This window comes from Zingiber officinale, chromosome 9A, assembly GCF_018446385.1.
Source record: "Zingiber officinale cultivar Zhangliang chromosome 9A, Zo_v1.1, whole genome shotgun sequence".
In the NCBI taxonomy this organism is placed as follows: Eukaryota; Viridiplantae; Streptophyta; class Magnoliopsida; order Zingiberales; family Zingiberaceae; genus Zingiber; species Zingiber officinale.
The window spans coordinates 36,645,786-36,673,237 of NC_056002.1; positions in this window are offsets into that span (position 1 = coordinate 36,645,786).

The following is a 27,452-nucleotide window of genomic DNA, read 5'->3' on the forward strand; positions in this document are numbered from 1 at the left end:
GAAAGTTAGTGAGTTTATCCAAGAAGAAAGGTAGAGTGATAGTCACATAGAAAAATAAGAGGAGCGTTTGAGATTATATCTTTCTCTTTTCTCCTACCTTTCTTCCAATCCCACCCGAGAGCCCTAGGGAGTGCTAACACACTTGTGGTGCTCTCTTCTCCATCCTTGAGTGTTAGAGAATACTTCTTGTTCGTGTGGATACTACTACAGGTGTGTACGCTTGAACACACTCGAGATCCGAAGGACCTTGGACGAGCGGGATTTGCGAAGGGCTTCGCTTCAAAGGTATAACACTCACCATGTAGGTCGAAAGTAGATCGATCTAGAGTAGGCAACAAGTAAAAGAATTTTATTAATTTTTTGCATGGATCCGTGGCCAGCATTCGGGGTTTCCGCAAGTGGTTTTATCGCGAGTAGGGGTGTTGCCCCTAACCCCGCAAGGGGCTTTGTTCCGCGATTGCGCCCAAAAATCGCTAATTGGAACCGTCGAGAAGTTGTAACTCGTAAAATAGATAAAATATTAGTAAAATTATAGAAATTTATATAAAATACATAATTTAGAATTATATGTGATGTTGTGATGATCATGGCCCAAAAGACCCAATACGATTGGTTAATAATGTGTTGTAATTCATAATATGGCCTGCGTGCCATCTTTGTGTTGTGCGTGTTGTATTTGTTACGCGACCTGCATGTCGTGCCCTCTCTTTTATATTCTGGTTGTAAAATAGTTTTAGACTCGAATGTAACTCGAGTTTCACATTTGTAATGTACAAAATTGAAGCCGTGGAAGGTCCACTCAAGGAGGAGTTATGAGGAGGCTGAAGTCAACACATGGTGGTCAAAGAAGGCGCTTGATGAAGCGGCTAACCCTAGGTTGGCCATCCGATCTTCTCATTGGCTTGAGAAGATCGTAGTAGGGCCATGATCTCATCACAATTAATTAAATAGTTAATTAATATATATATATATATATATATATATATATATATATATATATATATATATATATATATTATTGCTCTTGTATGTGATGCATGCTAATTTATTGAAATTATATAAATATATATATATATATTATTGATCTTGTATGTGATGCATGCTAATTTATTGAAATTATATATATATATATATATATATATATATATATATATATATATATATATATATATATATATATATATATATATATATATATATATCATTGCTCTTGTATGTGATGCATGCTAATTTATTGAAATTAGTGCCTTTATGCATATTTGATACACATCCTCGATTAGATTAGATCATAATCGAATCAACTCAAAAAATGCCTAACAAGTTTTGATACCCATCACTACCTCGATCATATGTTGTTGTTGAATTTGCCAAAGCAGAACAACGCATTTTATCTTGGTAGGGTGCGGAGGGACAACCTTGTCCCGCCTATCAAAGCTTGGGTGAGAACAAACTCAATTAGATTGAGTCAAACTAGTTAACTTAATTGGATCAAGTAAACTATAGGCATATTCCAACCGTTGGAAAGATAGGATAAAGTTCGCATTTATACTAAAACTTGGGCGATTTAGCCAAAGCTAACTCAAGGTTTATTATAAATGAGGGTCTTTATTCTATAAACAAGAGTTGCATAGAGATGTAATTGATAATTAGTTATCTACCGATCATACTAGGTCTTGGGCGATTTAGCCAAAGCTAACTCAAGGCGTAGTATGATGTGGATCTTGCCCCACAAGTATTATAGCTACTCGGTGGAATCTAGTAGTGTGGTTTGACCACATCCATGACTTGATTCTACAAAGACCCTATAATTCAGTGGGAGCATCATTTAGTTAAAGGCCTAATTAAATGATAAAAAAGAATATGATATTTACTTTCTTCTTTAATTTTTGTTGTAGATTGTCATGACGTCAAATACGAACTCTTTCTCCCTACGTTCTGTCCTTGAGAAGGACAAGCTCAATGGAGCTAATTTCCTGGACTGGTACAGGAGTCTGAGAATCATTATCACACAAGAAAGAAAATTTTACGTCATGGAGCAGCCCATTCCGGAGGCACCTCCTACCACTGCCACGCGAGCATACCGAGATGCTTATAAGAAGCATCAAGATGAAGCATTAGATGTGTCATGCCTCATGCTCGAAACCATGAACTCTGAGCTTCAGAAGCAACACGAGTTGATGACTGCTTATGATATGGTTGAACATCTTCGTGAACTATATCAAGGACAAGCAGGGCACTAGAAGAGGAACTACAAAAGATACCTGGAAGATCTTAAGAAGAAGAGAAATGAGATTTCTACTTCAGGTATACATGTTATATAAGTCAATCTCTCTATTTCTTCATCGTGAGTATTACATACCGGATGTGCTTCTCACATTTGTACTAATGTACAGGCGCTGAGAAATAGTAGGACATTGACAAAGGGCAAGGTGGACCTACGCGTAGGCAATGGAGCACGGGTTGTTGTTGTTGCTGTAGGGACTTATTCTCTATCTCTGCCATCTGGGCTTGTACTAGAATTAGATGATTGTTGTTATGTACCTGCTCTTACTAAGAACATTATATCAGTTTCTTGTTTGGACAAGAAAGGTTTTTCATTTATAATAAAGAACAAATGTTGTTCAGTTTATTTAAATGATATGTTCTATTGTAGTGCACCGCTGATGAACGGACTCTATATTCTAGACTTAGAGAACCCTATCTATAACATAAGTACCAAGAGGTTCAAGTCAAATGACATGAACCAAACCTATATCTGGCACTGTCGCTTAGGTCATATAAATGACAAACGCTTATCCTAGCTCCATAAAGATGGTTTGTTAGGCTCATTTGATTTTGAATCATATGAAACATGTGAGTCATGCCTACTGGGCAAGATGACCAAGACTCCCTTTAGTGGACACAGCGAGAGAGCGACTGACTTATTAGGACTTATACATAGTGATGTATGTGGCCCTTTCAATGTCGCTGCCAGAGGAGGTTATAGGTACTTTATTACATTTACTGATGACTTCAGTAGATATGGTTATGTGTATCTGATGACACATAAGTCAAAATCCTTTGAAAAGTTCAAAGAATTCAAGAATGAAGTACAAAACTAGCTTGGCAAGAGTATTAAGATAGTTCGATCAGATCGAGGTGGAGAATACCTTAGCCATGAGTTTCGTGACTATCTAGCTGAGTGTGGGATTCTATCTCAACTCACTCCTCCTGGAACACAACAGTGGAATGGTGTATCCGAAAGGAGGAATCATACCCTATTAGATATGGTGCGATCTATGATGAGTCACACAGATCTTCCTACATCTCTTTGGGGCTATGCTCTGGACACTGCAGCCTTCATAGTCAACCGTGTTCCATTCAAGACTGTGATAAAGACACCATATAAGATATGGACTAGGAGAGATGCCCAGGTGTCTTTTATGAGGATTTGGGGTTGTGAGGCTTACGTTCGACGTCAAGTCTCGGACAAACTAGGACCCAAATATGATAAGTGCTATTTTATTGGATATCCCAAGGAAACTAAGGGATATTACTTCTACATTCCCAGTCAACACAACGTAGTTGTGGCAAAGACTGGGGTATTTCTAGAAAGGGACTTTGTTTCTAGAAAAACTAGTGGGAGTACGTTCGATCTTGAAGAAGTTCAAGATGCGGACCATAGCACTGAAGCCTCGATGGAAGTTGAACTGGAACCACAAAGTGTTGTGGATAATGTTGTTCCACAAGGAGTTGAGGAACCACAACCAGTTCAAGTAGACCTACCTCTTCGCAGGTCTGATAGGGTACGTCGTCAGCCTGAGAGATACTCATTTCTCTTGTCTGACCATGATGACGCTATGCTCATTGAGAATGAGCCTACCTCCTATCAGGAAGTTGTGATGAGACCAGATTCTGAGTCATGGCTAAAAGCCATGAGATCCGAAATGGAATCCATGTACACCAACCAAGTATGGACTTTGGTTGATCCACCTAAAGGCGTCAAACCCATTGGGTGTAAGTGGGTCTTTAGGAGAAAGACTGACATGGATGGACTTATTACCTATAAGGGTCGTTTGGTAGCAAAAGGTTTCAAGCAAATTCATGGTATTGACTATGATGAAACCTTTTCTCCAGTAGCGATGTTTAAGTCCATTCGGATCATGTTTGCTAATGCAGCATACCACGATTATTAGATCTGGCAGATGGATGTCAAAATTGCGTTTCTGAATGGAAACCTGCTCGAGGATGTGTACATGACACAACCTGAGGGTTTTGTAGATCCACAGCATACTGGCAGAGTATGCAAGCTGCATAAGTCTATTTATGGACTAAAGCATGCTTCTCGGAGCTGGAATCTTCGATTTGATGATGCGATCTGTAGGATCGAAAAGAATTTAGATATCTCCACAATAACATGATATTGTCCACTTTGGGCCTAAGCCCTCATGGTTTTTCTCTTGGGCTCTACCCAAAAGGCCTCATGCCAATGGAGATATCTTTCTCTTATAAACTCATGATCTTTTCCATGTGTTTTCAATGTGGGACTATGTTTGCAACCTTGCAACCCTAACAATCCCCCCCCTCAAACAAAGGACCACAGGCTACCCACGTCCGATCCTCGACCCACTAGGACTTTCTGCCCCTCGGTCCACCCAACCTACTAGGACTTTCTTGCTTAGCTGCAACTAGGACTTCTTGCCTGGTGTCTGGTCTTCTTGATCTGAACATAGGAGCCTCCATTTTCTTTGTTCGAGGTCAATATTGTACCCACATTGATCAATCAGACCATAGCTCTTGTGCACAATCGGCGGTTAAACCTTCTGGCAATCCGGGCTATGATACCAATTGTAGGATCGAAAAGAATTTAGATATCTCCACAATAGCATGATATTGTCCACTTTGGGCCTAATCCCTCATGGTTTTGCTCTTGGACTCTACCCAAAAGGCCTCATGCCAATGGAGATATCTTTCTCTTATAAACCCATGATCTTTTCCATGTGTTTTCAATGTGGGACTATGTTTGCAACCTTGCAACCCCAACACGATCAAACAGTTTGGTTTCCTCAAGAATGAAGATGAACCATGTGTCTACAAGAAGGTTATTGGTGTTAGGACCAAAAGTAGCTAGAGGGGGGGGGGGTGAATAGCTCGTCGCCTTCGCTCGGTGCTTGGCGTTGCTTGGCGTTGCTTGTTTCTTCAAGAATATGCAGCGGAAAATACAGAAACAAATACAACCACGCTAACACTAGGATTTTACTTGGTATCCACCTCCAAAGGAGGTGACTAATCCAAGGATCCACACCGCGCACGCACCCTCCACTATGAAACACTCCTTTTCGGTAACTACCGAGGGCGTAGAAGCCCTACAAGACTCTCGGTACAAGAAGAAGGAAAGGGAAACAAAATACAAGCACAAAGCTTACAATGAATGCAGAAAACCCTAACCCTAGCTTCTCTTCTTGCCTTTGATCCGCCTCTTGACTCGGAGAGCTTCCAAGAACCTTCAAGAACTGGCGATCACGAGCTTTTAGAGTGCTGTGGAGGAGCTGGCGAAGATCTGAGATGAAATGGTGAAGAGTTTCTGCAGCCAACGCACGCCTGCAGCTCAAATACGACGCAACGGTCGGATCCCGATCGATTCGAATATTCCCAATTGATCGGGGAGGCTTTGGATCGATCCACGGATCGATCCAGAGCGCCTCTGTGCTCTGGAAAAACGCCTGGATCGATCCACGGATCGATCCAGCGCTTATCGCGCAAAGTTGTCGCGTCCCAATCGATCCACTAATCGATTTGGACATCTGGATCGATCCACGAATCGATCCAGAGGCTCTCTGTTCGCTAGGAAAGGCCTGGATCGATCCACTGATCGATCCAGCTCCTGGATCGATCCACTGATCGATCCAGCACTTGGTTTTTGCCTAAAACCAAGTCCCAAGCCTCTCAAACCAACATCCGGTCAACCTTGACCTGTTGATACATCATGCCTAGCATCTGGTCACTCCTTTGACCTGCTAGGACTTCCCACCAAGTGTCTGGTCAATCCCTTTGACCCACTTGGACTTTACTCATCGTGCCAAGTATCCGGTCACTCTCTTGTCCTACTTGGACTTCCACCAGATGTCTGATCATCATTGATCCATCTGGATTTTCCCTTGCCTGGCTTCACTCACCAGGACTTTCACCTGGCTTCACTCACCAGGATTTCCTTCTGCCTAGCTTCACTCACTAGGACTTTCACCTGGCTTCACTCACCAGGATTTCCAATCTGCCTAGCTTCACTCACTAGGGCTTTCCTTCTGCCTGGCTTCACTCACCAGGACTTCCTTCTGCCTAGCTTCACTCACTAGGACTTTCACCTGGCTTTACTCACCAGGATTTCCAATCTGCCTAGCTTCACTCACTAGGGCTTTCCTTCTGCCTGGCTTCACTCACCAGGACTTCCAATCTGCTGCCTAACATACCAGTTAGAACTTCCCAGTAAGGTATCCGGTCACTCTTGACCTACTTGACTTTCCTTCAATCACACTGATCAATCCCTGATCAGAATCTCCCCACATGAACAACTGCACCTGCATTGTCCATGTGTCTACATGTATTGTCAAACATCGAAACTATGACCAAGACCCAAGCTTGGTCAACTCAGTCAACCTTGACCTAAAGGATATTGCACCAACAATCTCCCCCTTTTTGATGTTTGACAATACCTTTAAGTTAGGACCATTCTGAGTTAAGCTAGTCCCATAGCCTTAACTCCATTCATGCCAAAAGTATGAATGTTGGTTCCCTTCATTCTCCCCCTATGAGCTCCCCCATAGGTAATGAAAGCCTAGCTTAAACCACACATTCTCCCCCTATTGGCACACATCAACCCATCTTTGAGCACACATCAACCCATGCCTCAATTTTAAGCACACTTCAACAAATGCCCCATTGTTGAAAACTCTCCCCCTGAAGAGTTGCTCATCGTTGTTCACAACTTCACTCGTTGTGGTCAACACGATAATGAAGGTCCCATACCCTTCATTATCCTTAACCTTACATTCTCCCCCAATGTAGGCAAATGCCCATCCTTGAGCATTATCCACTTAGAACCCACTTGAACAATGAGGATATCCAATCCCCATTAAAGTTCAAACGCTCAACCTTGAGCATGTTCTTAACAGAAGGTTAACCACCTTCCAAGGTTCATGAAAAATAATTTTTATGTCTTTAAAGAGTCCCTCCCCCTAAAGACATGGTGGTAACTTCTATCATTGCACCAACAATGACTTGGAATTCCTAAACCTTTAGGAAACCCAAATTTTAGAAGTTTTGAGGTTTAAATGTTCAATATTTGAAACAACCTCAACCTAAACTTCTACTTAGTCTTCGTTAACCAATCCATCCTTGTTTTCAACATGAAAACACCCTTTTTATGTATACAAATGTATTTTGAGGGGTTAGGAATGGTTACATTGACTAAAATAGGTTTAGAGTGCTAAAATCAGACCTTCCCAGCCAAAATCAGCGTCCTGGATCGATTGGAGTTGGGTTCCAATCGATTCAACCTATTTGAATCGATCCACTGATCGATTCAGGATGTGTGGATCGATCGGCTGATCGATCCAGTGAGCTTCTGCTCGCGAGAATTGCCTTCTGGATCGATCCACGGATCGATTCAGGCACTCCAATCGATCCATGGATCGATTAGAGCTCTGATAGTTGCTGAATTTCAAATTCAGCCAACTTCAGAAACCCCTAGAAAATTCTACAAAAATCTAAAAATCATGAAATTTCATATAGACATTATTTAGGGCATACTTTATCATGGAAAAATAGTTTTCTATGAAAATACTTCATATTTTCAAATATTGACACAAACTTGAAAACATGCTAAAACTTTAGCGTTTTCTTCAAGTTTGTGTCTAACTATTCAATGGTGATTACTATCAAAAGATAGCCTTCACCAAGGTTTTCCAAAAGTCTTTTAAAATAATTTTCAAAACCAATATCCCATCACATTCCTTGGGCTTAATGCACATGACTTGTACATTAGCTTTCCCAATGATGGGAAAACACATAACTATGTGTTTTGATGAACCTAAAACTCAAAAGAATGCACTAAATCAACATGTTGAGTTTTGTCCATCATCCTAACATCTCACTTGTATCTATTGTGGACAAACACATAAAAGTCACCTTATAGTCCTTGTGAGATATAAGATTTTGATTTTGCCCTAATATAGGGATCATGCATATCTATCTAGGCATTCTAGAGTTATTAGACATCCACCTAGGATGTCACTTGTTAAAAAGTGTTGTTGAATGCCATTTGTCCTTAAGTACAAGGAATTAAACTTAATGCATGATTATGTTATGGCATACATCAAAAAGGAGATAATTTTCAAAAGAAAATATCCTATAACTACATGATGTATGAATGTCATGACATGGTATTTTTGGATTTTTCATAATAAAACAATGAATGCAAAAATAGACATGATGTCATGGCATATGATGGGCAAATAATCATGGCAAGATTTAGCATAAATAAAATATACCTAGATTATCTATCTAAGTATCCTTAACCACTTAGCTAACTCAAAATACCACTAGTTTCAACTTAAACCTAGATTGCCCTAAATTGCTCCAAGACAATGCCAAACCTTAAATTGGCATTTCTAATTCCCTTGATAAATTTATGCCAATTGAAATTAAGCATATTCCTCAAATGTTGGCATATTTCATTTTTCCACAAGAGCAGCACTTTTAAATTAAGGCCTGGGTTGCCTTACATTTTAAGAGAATACCAAAATCCCAACTTGGTATTTCTCTATGAATTTCCAATTTGTGCCATTTTAAGATAAAATCAATTATTCCACTAATAGGCACATTTTACTCTTTCAAGGAGTAAATATTAGTTCCATTTCATTTTCAAAGGTTAACAAAAACCTTGAAAATGTTCCTTGAGTGTCAATTTCCTCAAAGTTGGGTTAACTACCCTTCTAATCGGAGTTGACACTCTCTAACCCATCTATGGGGTAGAGAAGATGCTCCTAGGAACCCAACACCTATTGGTGCTCCTTGGATGCTCTAGGTACTCACTAGGGATAACTTCCCTAGATACCTTCCTAGTGACCTGGTTGGGCTTCTTAGAGGCCTTGGTCACAGTTTCTAGGTCAACTCTAGGGATAGCTTCCCTTGTAACCTTCTTTGTGACTTTCTTAGACTTCTTAGAAGTCTTAGTCACATTTATTGCAAAAATACTCTTAGGGATGACTTCCCTAGTATTCTTGGCTTGACCACTAGACCTAGGGTTTGTTCCATAACTATATGGAACTCTATGGTAAGAGGGCACATCCTTCTTAGCCTTTGGTTTGTATCCCAAACCTCTATGGCCATTAGATGACCTTTGTGCTCCTAGACCTAGGCTATGCTCATCTTGCCCTTTTAGGATATTTTCCATCCTTTTTAGGATCCTTTCCATTTTATCAAGCCTTGACCTCAAGACTTGATTTTCTATCACTAAGTCCTTAGTTTTAGATTTTTCATTTGATCCATGAGCATATTTGTTCTTGGGCTTGTATCTAAAATCTTTAGAGTTATTGCCCAAGTGTCTATCTACCTTCCTAACCTTAGGTTGGGTAGTTTTGGCATGTAGGGCCACATGCTTTTCCTTAAAGCCCTCATGCTTTCTATTCTTATGGTAAATTGCATTAAAATGATAAAAATTTGAACTATCATGCTTTTTACCATAGTGTAAAGAGGTAGGCTCAATGAATGTTACCTTCTTCTTTACCTTGGAGGCTCCCCCTTGACTAATGCCTCCTTGAGCCTTGACCATCTTCTTCCCCTTGGGGCATTGACTCCGGTAATGCCCCTTTTGATTGCAAGAGAAGCACACAATGTGCTCCTTGCTCTTCTTTGTTCCGGGGATGGTCTCCTTGAGCTTCTCCTTTCCTTTTTGTGCCATTTGGCCCTTTTTCTTGGCCAATTTGGGGCACTTGCTCTTGTAGTGCCCATGTTCCCTACATTCAAAGCATATAATATGATTTTTATTATTAATTGAAATGTTTATACCTTCGCTTGTAGAGATGGCATCTTTTCCTTTGGATCCGGAGGTGGAAGCTTCCTCTTGATCGAACCTTGATTCCCCTCCATTTGATTTTTCTTGACTTGTGGAGGTAGAAGCTTCTTCATCCTCTTCTTCTCTTGACCCGGATGTAGAGGATTCTCCTTCATCTTGATCCGGCGTCACCAAGGATTGCTCCCCCTCAATCCTAGAGGTGGAGGCTTCATCATCTTGAATATGAAACAAGGAGTATGCTCCCTCCTTGTTCCCTTCGTTGCATTCCCTTGAAGATGAAGCTTCTTCTTGGACTTCTTCTTCGGAGGTTGAGCATCTCTCAACCTCGGAGTCCTCCTCTTGGTCTTGATCCAATGAGTCGCCCTCTTTGGATTCTCCTTGATTTGGTATAGTGGAGGGGATCTCATGAATTCTTGCCAATTTGCTCCAAAGCTCCTTGGCATCTTCAAACTCTCCAATTTGTTCCAAGATGTTGCTTGGCAATAAATTGACCAAAAGCTTGGTCACTTTGTCATTGGCCTCACATCTTTGGATTTGGTCTTTGCTCCACTTGCTCCTTTTGAGTACTTTGCCCTTGGAATTTGTGGGAGCTTCAAAACCTTCCATGAGAGCAAACCATTGCTCTATCTCCATCATGAAAAAATTTTCGATTCTTGATTTCCAAGAATCGAAGCTTGTAGATGAATATGGTGGAGCCACCCTTGTGTCAAATCCAAGTCCATCTTGGAATTGCATCTTGAAGTTGAGCTTGATAAAATCTTGAACTTGAAGAATTTGCTCCAACTTCTTCACCCTCTAGCTTTTCTTGTTATGCTTGACCCTTCCGGCGATGATTCCGGTGAAGAGCGGCCTCGCTCTGATACCACTTGTTAGGACCAAAAGTAGCTAGAGGGGGGGGGGGTGAATAGCTCGTCGCGTTCGCTCGGTGCTTGGCGTTGCTTGGCGTTGCTTGTTTCTTCAAGAATATGCAGCGGAAAATACAGAAACAAATACAACTACGCTAACACTAGGATTTTACTTGGTATCCACCTCCAAAGGAGGTGACTAATCCAAGGATCCACACCACGCACGCACCCTCCACTATGAAACACTCCTTTTCGGTAACTACCGAGGGCGGAGAAGCCCTACAAGACTCTCGGTACAAGAAGAAGGAAAGGGAAACAAAATACAAGTACAAAGCTTACAATGAATGCAGAAAACCCTAACCCTAGCTTCTCTTCTTGCCTTTGATCCGCCTCTTGACTCGGAGAGCTTCCAAGAACCTTCAAGAACTGGCGATCACGAGCTTTTAGAGTGCTGTGGAGGAGCTGGCGAAGATCTGAGATGAAATGGTGAAGAGTTTCTGCAGCTAACGCACGCCTGCAGCTCAAATACGACGCAACGGTCGGATCCCGATCGATTCGAATATTCCCAATCGATCGGGGAGGCTTTGGATCGATCCACGGATCGATCCAGAGCGCCTCTGTGCTCTGGAAAAACGCCTGGATCGATCCACGGATCGATCCAGCGCTTATCGCGCAAAGTTGCCGCGTCCCAATCGATCCACTGATTGATTTGGACATCTGGATCGATCCACGAATCGATCCAGAGGCTCTCTGTTCGCTAGGAAAGGCCTGGATCGATCCACTGATCGATCCAGCACTTGGTTTTTGCCCAAAACCAAGTCCCAAGCCTCTCAAACCAACATCCGGTCAACCTTGACCTGTTGATACATCATGCCTAGCATCTGGTCACTCCTTTGACCTGCTAGGACTTCCCACCAAGTGTCTGGTCAATCCCTTTGACCCACTTGGACTTTACTCGTCGTGCCAAGTATCCGGTCACTCTCTTGTCCTACTTGAACTTCCACCAGATGTCTGATCATCCTTGATCCATCTGGATTTTCCCTTGCCTGGCTTCACTCACCAGGACTGTCACCTGGCTTCACTCACCAGGATTTCCTTCTGCCTAGCTTCACTCACTAGGACTTTCACCTGGCTTCACTCACCAGGATTTCCAATCTGCCTAGCTTCACTCACTAGGGCTTTCCTTCTGCCTGGCTTCACTCACCAGGACTTCCTTCTGCCTAGCTTCACTCACTAGGACTTTCACCTGGCTTCACTCACCAGGATTTCCAATCTGCCTAGCTTCACTCACTAGGGCTTTCCTTCTGCCTGGCTTCACTCACCAGGACTTCCAATCTGCTGCCTAACATACCAGTTAGAACTTCCCAGTCAGGTATCCGGTCACTCTTGACCTACTTGACTCTCCTTCAATCACACTGATCAATCCCTGATCAGAATCTCCCCACATGAACAACTGCACCTGCATTGTCCATGTGTCTACATGTATTGTCAAACATCGAAACTATGACCAAGACCCAAGCTTGGTCAACTCAGTCAACCTTGACCTAAAGGATATTGCACCAACAGTTGGGATCACAGTTGTCTTCCTTGTGTATGTGGATGACATACTGCTCATTGGGAACGACATCCCTTTGTTACAGTCTATAAAGACTTGGCTAGGGAATTGTTTCTCAATGAAGGACTTAGGTGAAACAGCCTGTATTCTAGGCATACAGATCTATAGAGATAGATGTAAGAGATTGCTTGGCCTAAGTCAAAGTACATATATTGACAGGTATTACTATGGTTTGCCATGTAGAATTCCAAGAAAGGATTTCTGCCGATGTCAAATGGTCTAAGTCTTTCGAAGACTCAAAGTCCCTCTTCTAGAGAGGAGAGAGACCGCATGGATCAAATCTCTTATGCTTCAGCTATAGGATCTATCATGTACGCCATGCTATGTACTCGTCCTGATGTCTCGTATGCTTTGAGCATGACGAGCAGCTGCCAGTCAGATCCAGGTGAAAGTCACTGGACAACGGTCAAGAATATTCTTAAGTACTTGAGAAGGACTAAAGAATATTTCTTGATATATGGAGGCGATGACGAGCTAACTGTAAAGGGTTATAGTGATGCTAGCTTCCAAACTGACCAGGATGATTATCGATCGCAGTTTGGGTTCGTGTTTTGTATAAATGGTGGTGCTGTGAGCTGTAAGAGTTCGAAGCAGGACACAGTCGCTGATTCTATAACAGAGGCCGAGTATATTACTGCATTAGAAGTAGCAAAGGAGGCAGTTTGGATCCGCAAGTTCATTACTGAGCTTAGGGTGGTTCCTAGCATAGTCGATCCGATAGAGCTCTATTATGACAACAATGGAGCAATTGCACAGGCTAAGGAACCTCGCTCACACCAGCGGACCAAACACATACTACGGCGCTTCCATCTCATTCGAGAGATCATCGATAGAGGAGATGTGAAGATTTACAGAGTACCCACAGAGACTAACATCGCTGATCCCTTGACCAAGGCTTTGGCACAGAGAAAGCATGATGGTCACACTAGGTCGTTGGGCCTTAGAGCCTACACTGATTGACACTAGTGATAGTGGGAGATTGTTAGTTAGAGCCCTAGAGCCAATCATATGATGATTGTTGTATGGACTCATTGTATCTTATTCCTATGTATATAAAGGCATTTGTTTTGGTTATTATACTTACTTGTATTGGTGCCAAATAACTAAGTATAATAGCGTCCTTGAGTAGAAGGTTCTTATCTATATCAATCGATTGGTTGAATCGATAGTGAGATGATATAGAGAACACTACTCTTAATCATTCCTAGTCAAGTATTAACATTCAGGGACAATGTTAATGCGACGAGACTAGCATGTAGGTCAACTCGATGACTTGATCTCACAATTCATGGATATGGAGATATCAAGTTGACATATGGGTATGCATTGGAGAATGTATACTGAATGACCCACCATGAGAAAGTATCATGGATCGTTATATGAGTGACATATACTTTCTCATGTGGCTATTAGTATGACTATTAGTCCTTGGACCTGAAGTCACCATGGTTCCCTACATAAGGAGTTACATACTTTGGCTTCGTCAAACGTAACCTGTAACTGGGTGGACTATAAAGGCGATTACTGGGTATGCAACAAATTATGCGGAGGGATGTGAGTGATGTAGATGGGATCTATCCCTCCTATATAACGGGAGTGACATCGTTATTCTTGATAGAGTGAGACCACTAAGTGCATAGCCATGCTCAAATGAGTAAATATGTGATATTGAGCTCATTTGATTAGAGTGAGTCTACTTGGAGTTCAAGATTTAGATTGATTAGAGGATGACACGGTCTATGCCTCAAGTTGATCAATCTAGATGTCAAGGATAGAAGGACACTTGTCATATATTGTGAGAGTCACAATTAGTAGTCACAAAGGTGATGTTGGATCTCAACATTCTTGTAACTTGGGTAGTAATGATGTATTGCTAGATGCCGCTCATTGTTTATGTTTCTAAATAACATTTAGAAACATTGCCAACGTTACAAGAACCTATTGGGTCACACACAAAGAATGAGTGGATGGAGATTAGGTTCATATGATGAACCAATTGGATTAGGTTCATATGAACCAAAATTGGATTAAGAGTAATCCGAATTGGACTTATTGGGTTAGACTCAATTGAATTCAATTGTTGAATAAGTCTAATTTAGAGTTGATTCATTGAGTCAATTTATATTAATGAATTGTGAAGTTGAAACATCAAGTTTGACTTGACTAAATACCACTTCATGAAGGATGACTCGTCCTACATGGCATGGCCAATAAATACATTCTTGCCACATCATCTCCACATCATCAAGGGAGAGCAAGAGGCATGGAATGTCCATGTATGGCCGGCCATATGAATGCAAGATTCATTGACATTGAATGTAATTTATTGGCATTCCATGTGTGGCCGGCCATTTGAATGCAAGATTCATTAACATTGAATGTAATTTATTAACATTCTATGTGTGGCCGACCAAATGAATATGAGATTCATTGGCATTGATTTTGTGTGGGCATGTCTTCTTCCTCCTTAGCTCTTTCTTGTTTGTGCTCCTCTCTTTGCCGAGAGTTGCAAGCAAGACAAGAAAGTTAGTGAGTTTATCCAAGAAGAAAGGTAGAGTAATAGTCACATAGAAAATAAGAGGAGCGTTTGATATTATATCTTTCTCTTTTCTCCTACCTTTCTTCCAATCCCACCTGAGAGCCCTAGGGAGTGCTAGCACACTTGTGGTGCTCTCTTTTCCATCCTTGAGTGTTAGAGAACACTTCTTGTTCGTGTGGATACTACTAGAGGTGTGTACGCTTGAACACACACGAGATCCGAACGACCTTGGACGAGCGGGATTTGCGAAGGCCTTCGCTTCAATGGTATAACACTCACCATGTAGATCTAAAGTAGATCGATCTAGAGTAGGAAACAAGTAAAAGAATTTTATTAATTTTTCGCACGGATCCGTGGCTAGCATTCAAGGTTTCCGCAACGCAAAAAGCGGTTTTTGCGGCTCGAATTACTAACAATCATATGTTAATTAATTGAGTTGTCAGTAACTCTTTTAATTAATGGACATACGATATTTTAAATACAGGGAGATTAACACACTCATGATAAGAAGGAGCTCATATTATAATATGGGATTGGTGCGGTAGTTCAATAATAACCCTTTAGTGGTATCGGTTATTATTGATGGACTTGAGTTGGGTGTTCGGGCCGAACACAGGAAGCCCAAGCCCATTTGGAGGCCTAAACCAATTCCTCCACTAGGTCCCTGTTGTAGCCTCTATATAAAGCCTCGCATCCACCCATCCTTGACTTAGTTTGGTTTAACTTGGTTTGGTTTAACTTAGTTTAGTTTAACTTGGTTTGGTTTAACTTAACTTAGTTTGGTTTAACTTGGTTTGGTTTAACTAAACTTGGTTTGGTTTAACTTGGTTATAGAAAGAGAGATTTTTTCTAAACAAAATTTAGTTATTTTTCTTTCTTTGTAACCGACAACAAGCCTATAAAAGGAGTAGGTGGTGGCTCCAAAAACCTAATTTTAATTTTCTCTCTTCTCCTCCTTATGGCCGGCGCCCCTCCCTTTCCTCCTCGCCTAGGGCTGGCGCCCCTCCTCCTTGGTGGACAATGCTCCCTCCTACTTGGTGGCTGGCGGATTGGAGAAGAGGAAGAAGAAGAGGAAGAAGAAGAGAAGGAAGAAGATTAGAAGGTGCCCCATCCTAGAGCTTTCTTTTGTAACTGACGGTTTGGAAACCGAGAAGAGAAGGAGGGTGGTGTTGTCTTGGTAGATCGTCGCCCACACGACGGCCAAGAAGAGGAGAGGAATATGGCAAAAGATCAAGAGGTCTTTAGCTAGAAAGAAAAGGTACAACTAGTTCTTTTATTCCGCTGCATAATTAGTTAGTTTTCTTTGTTTCATTTTTGGAATACCAGCACAAGAGGCCAACGATCTTGTATTTCGATCAAGGTGTACTTTGATCATTCAAGAACTTGCTTGATTGATCAAACACATGACTGATCGAACATACGAGTTGCTAGGAAAAGTTCTATTCTTGTATAATTTTTTTTGTACAGGGAAATTGAAACAGAACGGAATTCCAGCGCCTTCACACTCTACGCTATGGTTTAACCATCAACACAATTAAACTAAGAAATGAAATTACAAAGCATTAAATGAAACATAATCTAATAAATGAAAGACAATACAAGTAAAAAAGCTAAATCTATCCTAACTACAATTGCAGAAAATAAAAGACAACATGAAGTAAAGCATGCATTAACAAAACTAAGCATATAATGAAACATAAAGCATGTAATGAAACCTAAACTAATCTATCCTAATTACATCCAAATAAAGAACTAAAACTTAATGAAATTGATAGAACAAGACAAAGCTAGAATTAATTGACATGCTAAAATGCATCAAATTGAACCTAACTAATGGTTGAAGCAATTCATCGAACATGTTATATGCGTAGATCAAATTAGATAAAGTGTGTGCAATCTAAACATGGAAGATCAAGTTTTCTACAAACATTCAATAAGAATTAACAAACATCAATAGTAAACATGAAATAAACTAAGACTTCCAACCACAATTCATACATCAACTACCGATTCCAACTACTACCCTTCATCGTCACACGAAAGACCCGCCTCTGGAACCCCCAAAGTTGGTGGATAGTAGCTGACTGCTTTTCGATGTTGACTTCGACAATGATGATGGGATGATACGAATCTTCCACTGAAGAATCCCCTCGGATGGAAGTTGATTGGAAAAACTGGACTACCGCCACTCCTCTACCTCTACCGCCTAAACCCCAAACGGTGGAGCCTTGGAAAAGTGCCAGAAGGTGAAGGATCTCACCGGAGAACCTTTTCGGCGAGGTAGATGATCGGAGCTCACTGCCGAAACTTGCTGCCACTGGAAGAAAACTTGCTGTCTCTTGCCGCTGGAATCTGAGAAGGAGAAGGATGGACTGTGGATGGTCGACTAGCGGTAGTAAGGGTAAGGAAAGAGTGGTCGCCGACCAGTAGTGAGGAAGGAAGAAGGAGGTGCAGGTGGGGATGTTGCGTGCCCTAGCTGCATGAGCAAGAAAGTCGAGAGGAAGAGATGGATATGTTCTGTTCGTCCACGTGAAAGGAGTAAAAGGAAAGGTTTTTTTCTCCTCCTTTAATCTGAGCCGCCCGATTTGCTGATGAGTTGATTCTGACCATTTGATTAAAGTGATCAAGGGGATCTACATCTGAGCCATTCATCTTAAGATTAAATTGAGGTTGATTTGCTCTTTAGATATGACGGTCCACATAACTTCAGATCTGGATGGAAGGCTGGATGGCTTAGATCTAAATGAAGGAACAAGATCTCTCCAAATCTGGATCAACGGTTCATATTAATTTAACTTGATCCGGCTCGACCATAATCCATGGCTCTTTGAATTTTCTATAAAACCACATAAAAACATGAGATTAAATTCCACAATTTATTGGAAATTTACAATTAAGTCCAAAATGAATCCTCCTCATAAAACATAATATAAACACAAAACTAAGCATGCGAGAAGTTAAAAATTCCAAGAATAAGAGCCAAAATAATGCATAAAAATGCTAGTTATCAATGAGCCCTCCAAAAGATCCTTTTTTGAAATGGGAAACGCCAATTTATTGAGCACAGTGTGAGTGCTAAGGTAAGAGAAATATGTTTAGAGAAAATATTAGCAATCCTCCTATGGTCACTACTAGTGCAATGAGTAACAATATGGTTACCATTCTCTACATTACGGATATTGAACGTCTAGTGAGGGTAGTGAACTAAGATATTTCCATATTATATCCAATATAATTGGAGGGTTTTTTCACTCAAATTGAGATACTACCTCATATTGATGAGAAAGTACCTCAATCGCCTCAAGCACAAGTACCGTTAAGGCAATCCACTAGGAATAGGAGATCCATGATTTCTCATGATTATGTTTATCTTCAAAAGTATGAGCTTGACATAGGGTTGGAAAGTAATCCTATATCTTTTCAAAATATCAAACAATATTCTAATCCTGAAAGGTGGATAAATGTTATGCAAGAAGAGTTGAATTTTATAGCTGATAATGGCATTTGAGAACTAGTCGAAGTGTCTAAAGGTACAAAGCCTATTAGTTGCAAATGAATATTTAAAAACAAATGAGATTTAACAAGCAATGCTGAAAAGTATAAAACTCGCCTTATTTTCATGGGATTCACTAAGTAGGAAGATATTAATTATAAGGAGACTTTTTTACCTATGTCGACGAAAGACTCTCTCAAGATAATCATGACACTTGTAACTCATTTTAATTTGGAGCTACATCAATAGACATCAAAACTGCATTCCTCAATAGTGATATTGAGAAACTATATATATGATACAACTGGAGAACTTTGAATCTGAGTATTTAAAGCACTTAATATGTAAATCAAAGAAGTCCATTTATGATTTGAAATACACATCCCATCAATGGTACTGAAAATTTGTGTAAAATATCGGAAATAGGCGGATATGAATAAGGGAATTTTCTGGAATTTTTGGACATTTTTCGGGGATTTTTCGGAGCTTGTACGGACGAGTTCACGGGGATAAAAACGGGGCCCCGAGAAAGCCTGTTTGGGCTACCCATTTAAGAGAGGAAAAGATTTATTTATTTATCTCTTTTTCCTTTTCTTATTTATTATCTTATTTCTTTTATTTTCTCTCATTCTCGCCGTTCTCTCTTATCTCCCCGACGCCGTCGAGCCTTCTCCCCTCCTTGCCCTAACCGCCGGCCGACGGTTTCTTCTTCCCGAACGCCGGCGACCGGTTCATTGCCGGAGCCCTAGCACCGCCGCCCGACCGCCTGCCTGAGCCAAACTCCTCTCCTCTGCTTGCCCTAGCCACCCGGTGCCGCCCGACTACCTTCTTCTCTTCTCCTCTCCTCCACCAGCCACCGAGAGTTCTCCGACCGCCGCCGACTCTTGACCCGAGCACCACGGCAGGCTTTGTCTTCCTTTCTCGGAGTCGTCCTTTGCACAGAAGAAGCAAGCCATAGTTGAGCCTTTGCCGATCGCCACTGTGCGCTGTCTTGTTGACAGCCGCCGATTCTCTGATGCTGCCGGTGCCCTTTCCGACGCCCTCCTTCCTTCCGAGCAGTGATCTTTAAGATCAGAACTTGGATATTCTTATTTGTTATAGATCAATCCTTCTTTGTGGAGGATCAACAAACACAGCTATGAGATAGGTAAGGAAATTTAGGTATTTTTGGTTTGAGGCTCAGATTTACAGAGTTATGGGTGCTGCCTAATTGATAGTATAGGGTATTTAATTGTTGTTGTGGATTTTATTTTGATCCTGGTAGTGTGGAGGATTTTTCAACAGCAAGCAACCTTTCACTGCAGTCATTTGGATTGTGAACTGAGGTAAGGTTTAGGGTTTTACTTTGATTATGTTGTTGATGATTGATTGATAGGATTAGGTAGTTTGGAATTGATCTAATGGTGGATTGGGGATTAGGTAACTAACCCTAATTTATCGTTAGACTTTATTTAGATAAGTTGATGATTATTATTTAGGGTTTTGCCCTAAATGATTTTAAGGATTTATTTAGCAATTCATTCGAATTTTAGTTAAATAAAAATGTATTTATTGGATACAGGATTTTGACGCGAGACGAGTATCTCGATGTCGGATTTGGACATTCCTATTGGAGGCGGGTACTTTTGACTTATGTCATTTGATATGCTTAGCAATTAAATTAACATGTTGCATTAATTGTGTTTCTTATCTGTTTCGGTTAATCACTACCCAAATCTTACATGCTTGATTGATTGATTGGTTTTGCGTCTCAGGTATATTTTACCTGTTTATACATGCTTATAGGGGTAGTGATATGCCATGCTTGACCATGTTCAGGACCTAGGTTTTATACCTTCTGTATACCTTGGGATTGTTTTGGATTCGTTGACCTTTGATGCATTTTTATATATATATGTGGATTAGGTCAGGATATTCTTGGGGTTAGTGCCATGCACCATTTGCATGATTGCATGCTGTGCGATAGTCCGCTCCATTATTGTTGAGCACATCGCCAGTTACATGGATCTGCACACACCACCACTCATGGGTTAGTGGTCGATTCAGGCTGAGTGTGTTGCAGCAGGGACTCTGTTAGGCACCGTTGGTCCGCTCATGGGTAGTGTGACACAACGTGTTATCCGGCAGGGATTCCTCCCCGTCTTTGAGTACCGGGAGTTGAGAGCATTGCGCTCCCCCATCTATGATTTGGGGTAGGAGGATAGGTGTACTCCGACAGCATCCCGTCCACTCGGTCACTCATCAGGAGTAGTGACGACAGAGTGCACGGTTGTCACAGCCCTACCCACTCGGCCTCACTTTTGTATGAGATGATCGACTGACGTCAGGGGTGACCAGGACGCATCATTGGCATCATATGCATGATGCATTTATTGCTTGTGTTTGTGGTTGCTGCATTTATATGCTGCATATTGTTTGGATACCTATGTTTGACATGCATACAGGATTCCTATATCCCTCGGACTGTTTGACCTTATATTCAGGACCTGGTCAGTACAGCATTCTCCTGTTTACTTCAGATGCATTTTTATCTTTCTTATCAGGAGACTGTACGCATGATTAGTGCTAGGTGTTGTTTCTTTACTTTGCATATCAACTGTACCTGCTGAGTGTTGGACTCACCCCGCCTCCATTGTTGTTATTTTCAGGTTGATGCTGTCAGGAGGGAGTTCCAGTCGCTAGTCCCCACTGCACGTAGTGCTACTCCGCTGCTGGTTTTTGAGTTGTTTCATTTTAGCTTTTCGCTATCAGACTTTATTTTAGTTTTGTTTTGGACTTACATATGGATATTGTATGGAATCTTTCCGTTGGATGGACTTTTAGTATGATTTGGATTTACTCTACTACATGCCTGCCTGGACGGCAGAAGAGGTAAGAAAAAATCGGATTTGGGCTTTACGAGTGTAGTTGAGTAGGGTTGATTTCGAGTCAGAGTATTACTATGTTGTTTATTTTATTAACTGCGTGGTTGTGACAGCCAGAGGCTGAATACATATATAAACTGCGTGGTGATTGATTTTATTTACTGTTATTATTCCAGCCGCCTGTGGCTGAGTATTTAGTGCTTGTAGAAAATTTTGATTGTCCGCCGTACAGGGGAGATGCTGCCGAAATTTTCTCTGACAGGGACTCTTCTGGGGGCGTGACAATTTGATCAAGTGGTTATCTCATTTTGCTTTAAAGAGAACTCTATTGATCAATGCATATATGCCAAGTTCAATAAGAGTAAGTTTATTATACTTGTTGTGTATATGGATAGCATGTTGCTCGCAAGCAATAATAAAGGTCTACTACATGGAACTAAGCCATTTCTATTAGATAATTTTGAAATGATATATTAAAAAGGTGCTTGTACAATATGACAAGCAAAACTATGCTCCCAGTGACACACTTATGTCTAAAGGTGACAGATTTAGTTTGCAACAGTATCCATGACTCGAACTTGAAATAAAGAAGATGAAATAATTCTCTTATGCACCAATTGTGGGAAGTTTCATGAATGCACAAGTTTGTATGCATCATGATATAATGTATATAGTTCTAATGTTAGACAGATATTTAACTCAGGATCAATACATTGGAAAGTTGTGAAAAGAGTGGTGCGGTATTTGCAAAAGACTAAAGAATATATACTCACGTATTAGAGGTTTGATCATCTGGAGGTGATTGAATATTCAGACTCTGATTTTTCTAGATGCGTGGATAGCAGGAGGTCCACTTCAAGCTATATTTTTATACTTGCTAGAGAGGTTATATTGTTGAAAAGCATAAAGTAGATGCTAGCAGTCACCTCTACTATGGAGGCAGATTGATAGTTTGTTACAAAGCATTCAATCACAAAATTTGGCTGCAGAACTTCGTCGTTGCATTACAGATCGTTAATGGCATTGATAGACCATTAAGGAGTAATTGTGGTAATAAAGTCATAGAATTTTATGCCAAGAACAACCGTAGTTTGTCAAAGTTGAAGTACATCGACATCAAATTTTTAGAAGTTAAAGAAATAGTTCAAAGTCATCAGGTGATGATAGAGCACGTTAGCACAGATTCCATATTGGCATACTTACTCACCAAGGGCTTGGTATCTAAGATGTTTCATGTGCATGTTGTGGATATGAGGGGTCCTTCTTTTGGAAGAAGTACTCATGTAGTGGAAGTTTGTATTTATTATGATGAGCCATATTTATTTTTGAATACATGAGCTTTATTTTATTTTATTGTAGTATTTAAGTTCAAAACATTCATGTGTATTTTATTTTGACACTGAAATAAAGTTATCATTATTACTACTGTTGTTTAGCATATGTTATTTGAAAATATGATATAGATTCCTTTTGAAATTATAAAGTTTAGATCATGATTTACTATTGCAGTTTAACATAAAGTGTTTGCAAATATGATTAGATTCTTTTGGGGCATCACTAGGATCAGTTGGAAATTGGCATACACTGATCATATTTCATATAATTTCCATACTACACATTCACATCTTGATCTATGCCATTAATCATTGGTATTGTGATTACTGTTAGAGTTTGTTATAGTCATATTATAATAATTATGACCTCTTTGGTCATATATCAATAAAATGAACTACATTATTTTATAGGGGTATTCTATATCCATTAAGTTTGGCATTGTTGTTGACGTCAACTAAAGTTTTGTTCATGTGTTATATACAAATAACATGTTGCCCAATTGGGAGATTGTTAAATTTTATCTCCTATTCAGTGTGCTTACTTGTATTTGTAAGCATGCATATTTGTGCCACTAAAAATCCAAATCCATTAAGTGATCTTATTGATCTTTATTTGGGATTTATATTGTTAGATGTGAGGTTTACACGTGTAGAACATGTTAACCTGCACCGTTATTATTGATGGACTGATAATGGATGTGGGTCCACCATATATTGGATTTGGACCCTATTGGATTAGAGATATGTCAGATTTCTGCATTCCCATTAGTGTAGAGATTACAACGTCATCACCCTAATTCTTTCGATAGACCAACCCCTCACTCCTCTTCTTCTCTACAAGATCTCTAGACTTTGTGGATGACATTTTATGATGATGGCTTTTCTACTGTATTCAGGTCCATCATCTTTTAGTTTATGCATTTAATTTTCCTGTTATAGTTTTGCGATGAAACTAGATCCTTTGCTTAGTTTTGTTTTCCTTTATATGAGTTCTTATGGTTCTAGAATTCATGCAGTTTAGGAAAACATTAATTCTAATGGGATGAAGTGAAGTTGTAAGTGGTGGTGAGCACGAAGACGTGAAACTTGGAGCAGTACAACGTGGCACTAGTTGACTACACGAGCTAAGCTGAGACAGGCGGGAGAGCAACGCTAGGGTATTACGTCTTGTACTAGGATATATGGGAATGGGAGTGGTCTCCAGCTCCGACGATGGTGATGGAGGACTACTACGTTGTGGTGGAGGAAGCATTCAATAGCATGTACCAATGGTGTGCGGCCAATCAATCGAGCCGTTAGAGATCTACAAAGTGAAGAAGGGGATGTTCGACAAGTTGATATACTACATGCTGAGCGAAGGCACATCCTTCAACCAGTACAAGATGTCACAATGCATGTAGACAAGGCCACTTGTGGAACTCACTACAAGAAATTTTAGATTTAACCACACTTAATAGACAACGATTTTTAGATAAATTGTTATCATTTTGTCATTTAACAACGATTTTATTGAAAACCATTATTGTTCACTATAATTTTTTTTAAAATGACAACGATTTTTTAAAAAACTATTGTCTAATATATGTCAAAGACAACAATTTAAAAAAACCATTGTCTTTTAGCTTTACTTACATGATAATATACAACAGTTTTATTAAACTGTTATCTATTGAATGTTGTTGAATCCCAAAAACACAATAATTTTTTAACTTCATGGAAAAAAAAATCATGAATAAAAATCTAAAACCCACTTCTCCGGGACTCTTACATGAACAAAAACCTAGCTTTGACTCCTCCTTTGCAACTCCTCCACGAAAGACGCTCCTCGTCGCTCTCGCCGCCTTGCCTATAAAGTATCAACGCATCAACAAGAAATTTGAGATTCAACCACACTCAATAGATAATAGTTTTTCAAAAAATTGTTGTCTTATTTCATTTAATAATGTTTTATTGAAAACTATTGGTGTTGTCCTTTTTTTTAAAGACAATAGTTTTTAAAAAATCATTGTCTTATATATGACAAAGACAATTATTTTTTAAAACCATTGTCTATGAGCTTATTTTTTGGGTTACAATAATGGTTTTTATCAACTATTATATATTTATGCTTTTTTTAGAACTATGACAATAATTTTTAAAAGTCGTTGTGCATTTTTTTTTTGAAATTTTCCCCTTTGTAGTTTCTTTTTGTCGCCCCATTTTTCTTTTCTCTTCCTTGACATTTTCCATTTTTCTTTTCTCTCCCTTGACATTTTTATGCCACGAACCCTAAACGCTCTCTCCACCTACGATCTTCTCTGTGCTGTCCACCATGGCGACCTAGCTTCCTCCACCACGGCGACCCTAAACGCAGCACCTAGCCTTCTCCACCACGGCGACCTAGCTTCCTCTGCCACTCCTCCATGCCACCCGTGACCTAGCCTCCTCTGCCAATTTTCCACGCCGCTAGTGACCTAGAATGCGCCCAACTACGCCTTTTGAATGACCTTCTTCATGCCATAATTAAAACCCTTCTCTCCTTCACCCTCTTCGTCTTCTTCTCCAACATTCCTGTGGCAGCTCTACAATCCATCGCCTCTCCATCATGCCCTTCCTCTTCCTCAGAGTTCCTCCACCATGGCGCCCATCACGCCTACAGAAGACCGTATCATTCCTTTTCTTTCCGTCACTTCTCGTCATCACCCCAAACATTGAGGTTTCTTGGAAGGGTGTAAGCCGGGAGATAGAGCGAGAATGATTGTTTTTTTTTTTTGCTTCATTCTGTTCTATTTTTCATGTTCCTTTCATCCCTAGTTGAGCTAGGTTCTAGAGCAAGCTGATTTTGAAAAGAGTTGGTTGTTCTTTTTTGTGTACCAGATATTTGTCTAGTGCTTGTTAACAGGGTTACTATACTCAATAAAGTTTCTTAGTTTAACGCTCATCAAAAAGATCATTTTGTTTGGTTAGTTTTGTCCTTAACGTTACATTGCAAAAGCTTCAAATTTACTACATACCTATCTTTGGATCCTCCATTGAAGTCCAAAGATGGCGTTGAAGCTAATAAGTAGGTGATAGTTTTATTCATTTTAAGTTTTTCTTGCAGAAGTTATGTCTCGATGTTGTAGCTGGTGTTAATAAATAATTTCTTTGAAATTTGGGTTTCTCCCGTCCATATTGAATCGAGTAATATTGATGCGTCAATGGTATTGGTTCCTTTAGAGTGTTCGCCTATTCCGTTCAAATTCATGGACGGTAGAAACTAATATGTGCCCACTTGTTATGCACCCCCAACCTTTTTCTATGGAGGTGGTGAATCATGCTTAATATTACTTGGTTATTGCGCTTATCTGCTATCTTTTTATTCCTATCTATGTGATTGTTATTTGTGTTGCATTCTTCAGGATATGATCATGCTTTAAAGAGTGGAATGGTTACTCCACATACGTGAATCAAGATGGCATGCAGGTGTGATATATAAGTTACACTAAAATATGCATAATGTCTATCTACTTCATAACTGATATGTGTAAATGTTGTAAATCAAATTAACTTATTCAGAAACATTAGTCTATTCTCCCAACTTTGCAAATTATTTTTGTCTATATTTCTGGAATCAGTTTTGGAGTCATCGTCTATAAGACAATTTTTTTTTAAGCTCTTCAATAGAGTTGTTTTGGATGTTATGCTTGTTAGAGAGAAAAAATGCTATTATATGTAATCGTTTACAGTAACTTGGTTCTTGTATTTCCATTGCGCTTCACTAATCAAATTAATTTTCTCATGTATTGGAAGTGAGTTAATTTCTCACTATTTATGCTCGAACTCCTAGTAAAGCAAACATGTCCTGTTGTTGTTAGACACTAAGTGTGCTTGTCTTCATGCATTATAAATAAATGTTTCCCTATTGCTAATAGGGAGTCTATGGAGACATGTATCAAGGTTATGGATATCCTACATATAGTGCTTATTCTTCGAATGGGATGACAGCTTCATCAATGGGGCATGATAGAAAAGTTTATAACCAGTAGAAACATCAATATTCACATCCCCTTTTCTAGGCACATAGAAAACTAGTTCAAGTCATCAGGGAGACCCTTCTGTCTCTGCCTCTGACCAGCTCTCAATCCCAAGGGATACACGTACTGTTGGTTGCTACTCGGAAAACCTAGAGGTTCCACTGTACAAAAATTTTGTACAAAGGTTTGAACCTTTTCCTAGCTACCATGTGTTCTTTTAAATTAAATTTTGGATCGCCTGCGGAACTTAACACGTTTGATCCAAAACTTAATCTATTTATTCTTTTAGGTTTTGACTTGGATCTCCTGCGAAACTTAACGCGTTTGATCCAAATCACCTAAGTTATTAATTCCATTAAATATTAATTTCCAAAATTGGTTCCCAGTACTGACGTGGCGAGGCACATGACCTTCTTGGATATGGGAGCAACCACCACCGACTAGACAAAACCTTTTAAGGAAAGCTAATATTTAATTTCCTAAAATAACTTTAGGTCAACCGAAAAGAACAATCAAATCACAAGGAAAAGAAAAATAAAAGAACACTATATCGAAAATAAATTCGAAACACTAGAATTGTATGCCTCTTGTATTTAGTATTATTTCCAAAAATAACTAGTATGATGCGGAAAGAAAAATTACTAGTTATACCTTTTAGAAAGACCTCTTGATCTTCTACCGTATTCCTCTTCTAACCTCGGACGTTGTGTGGGCAA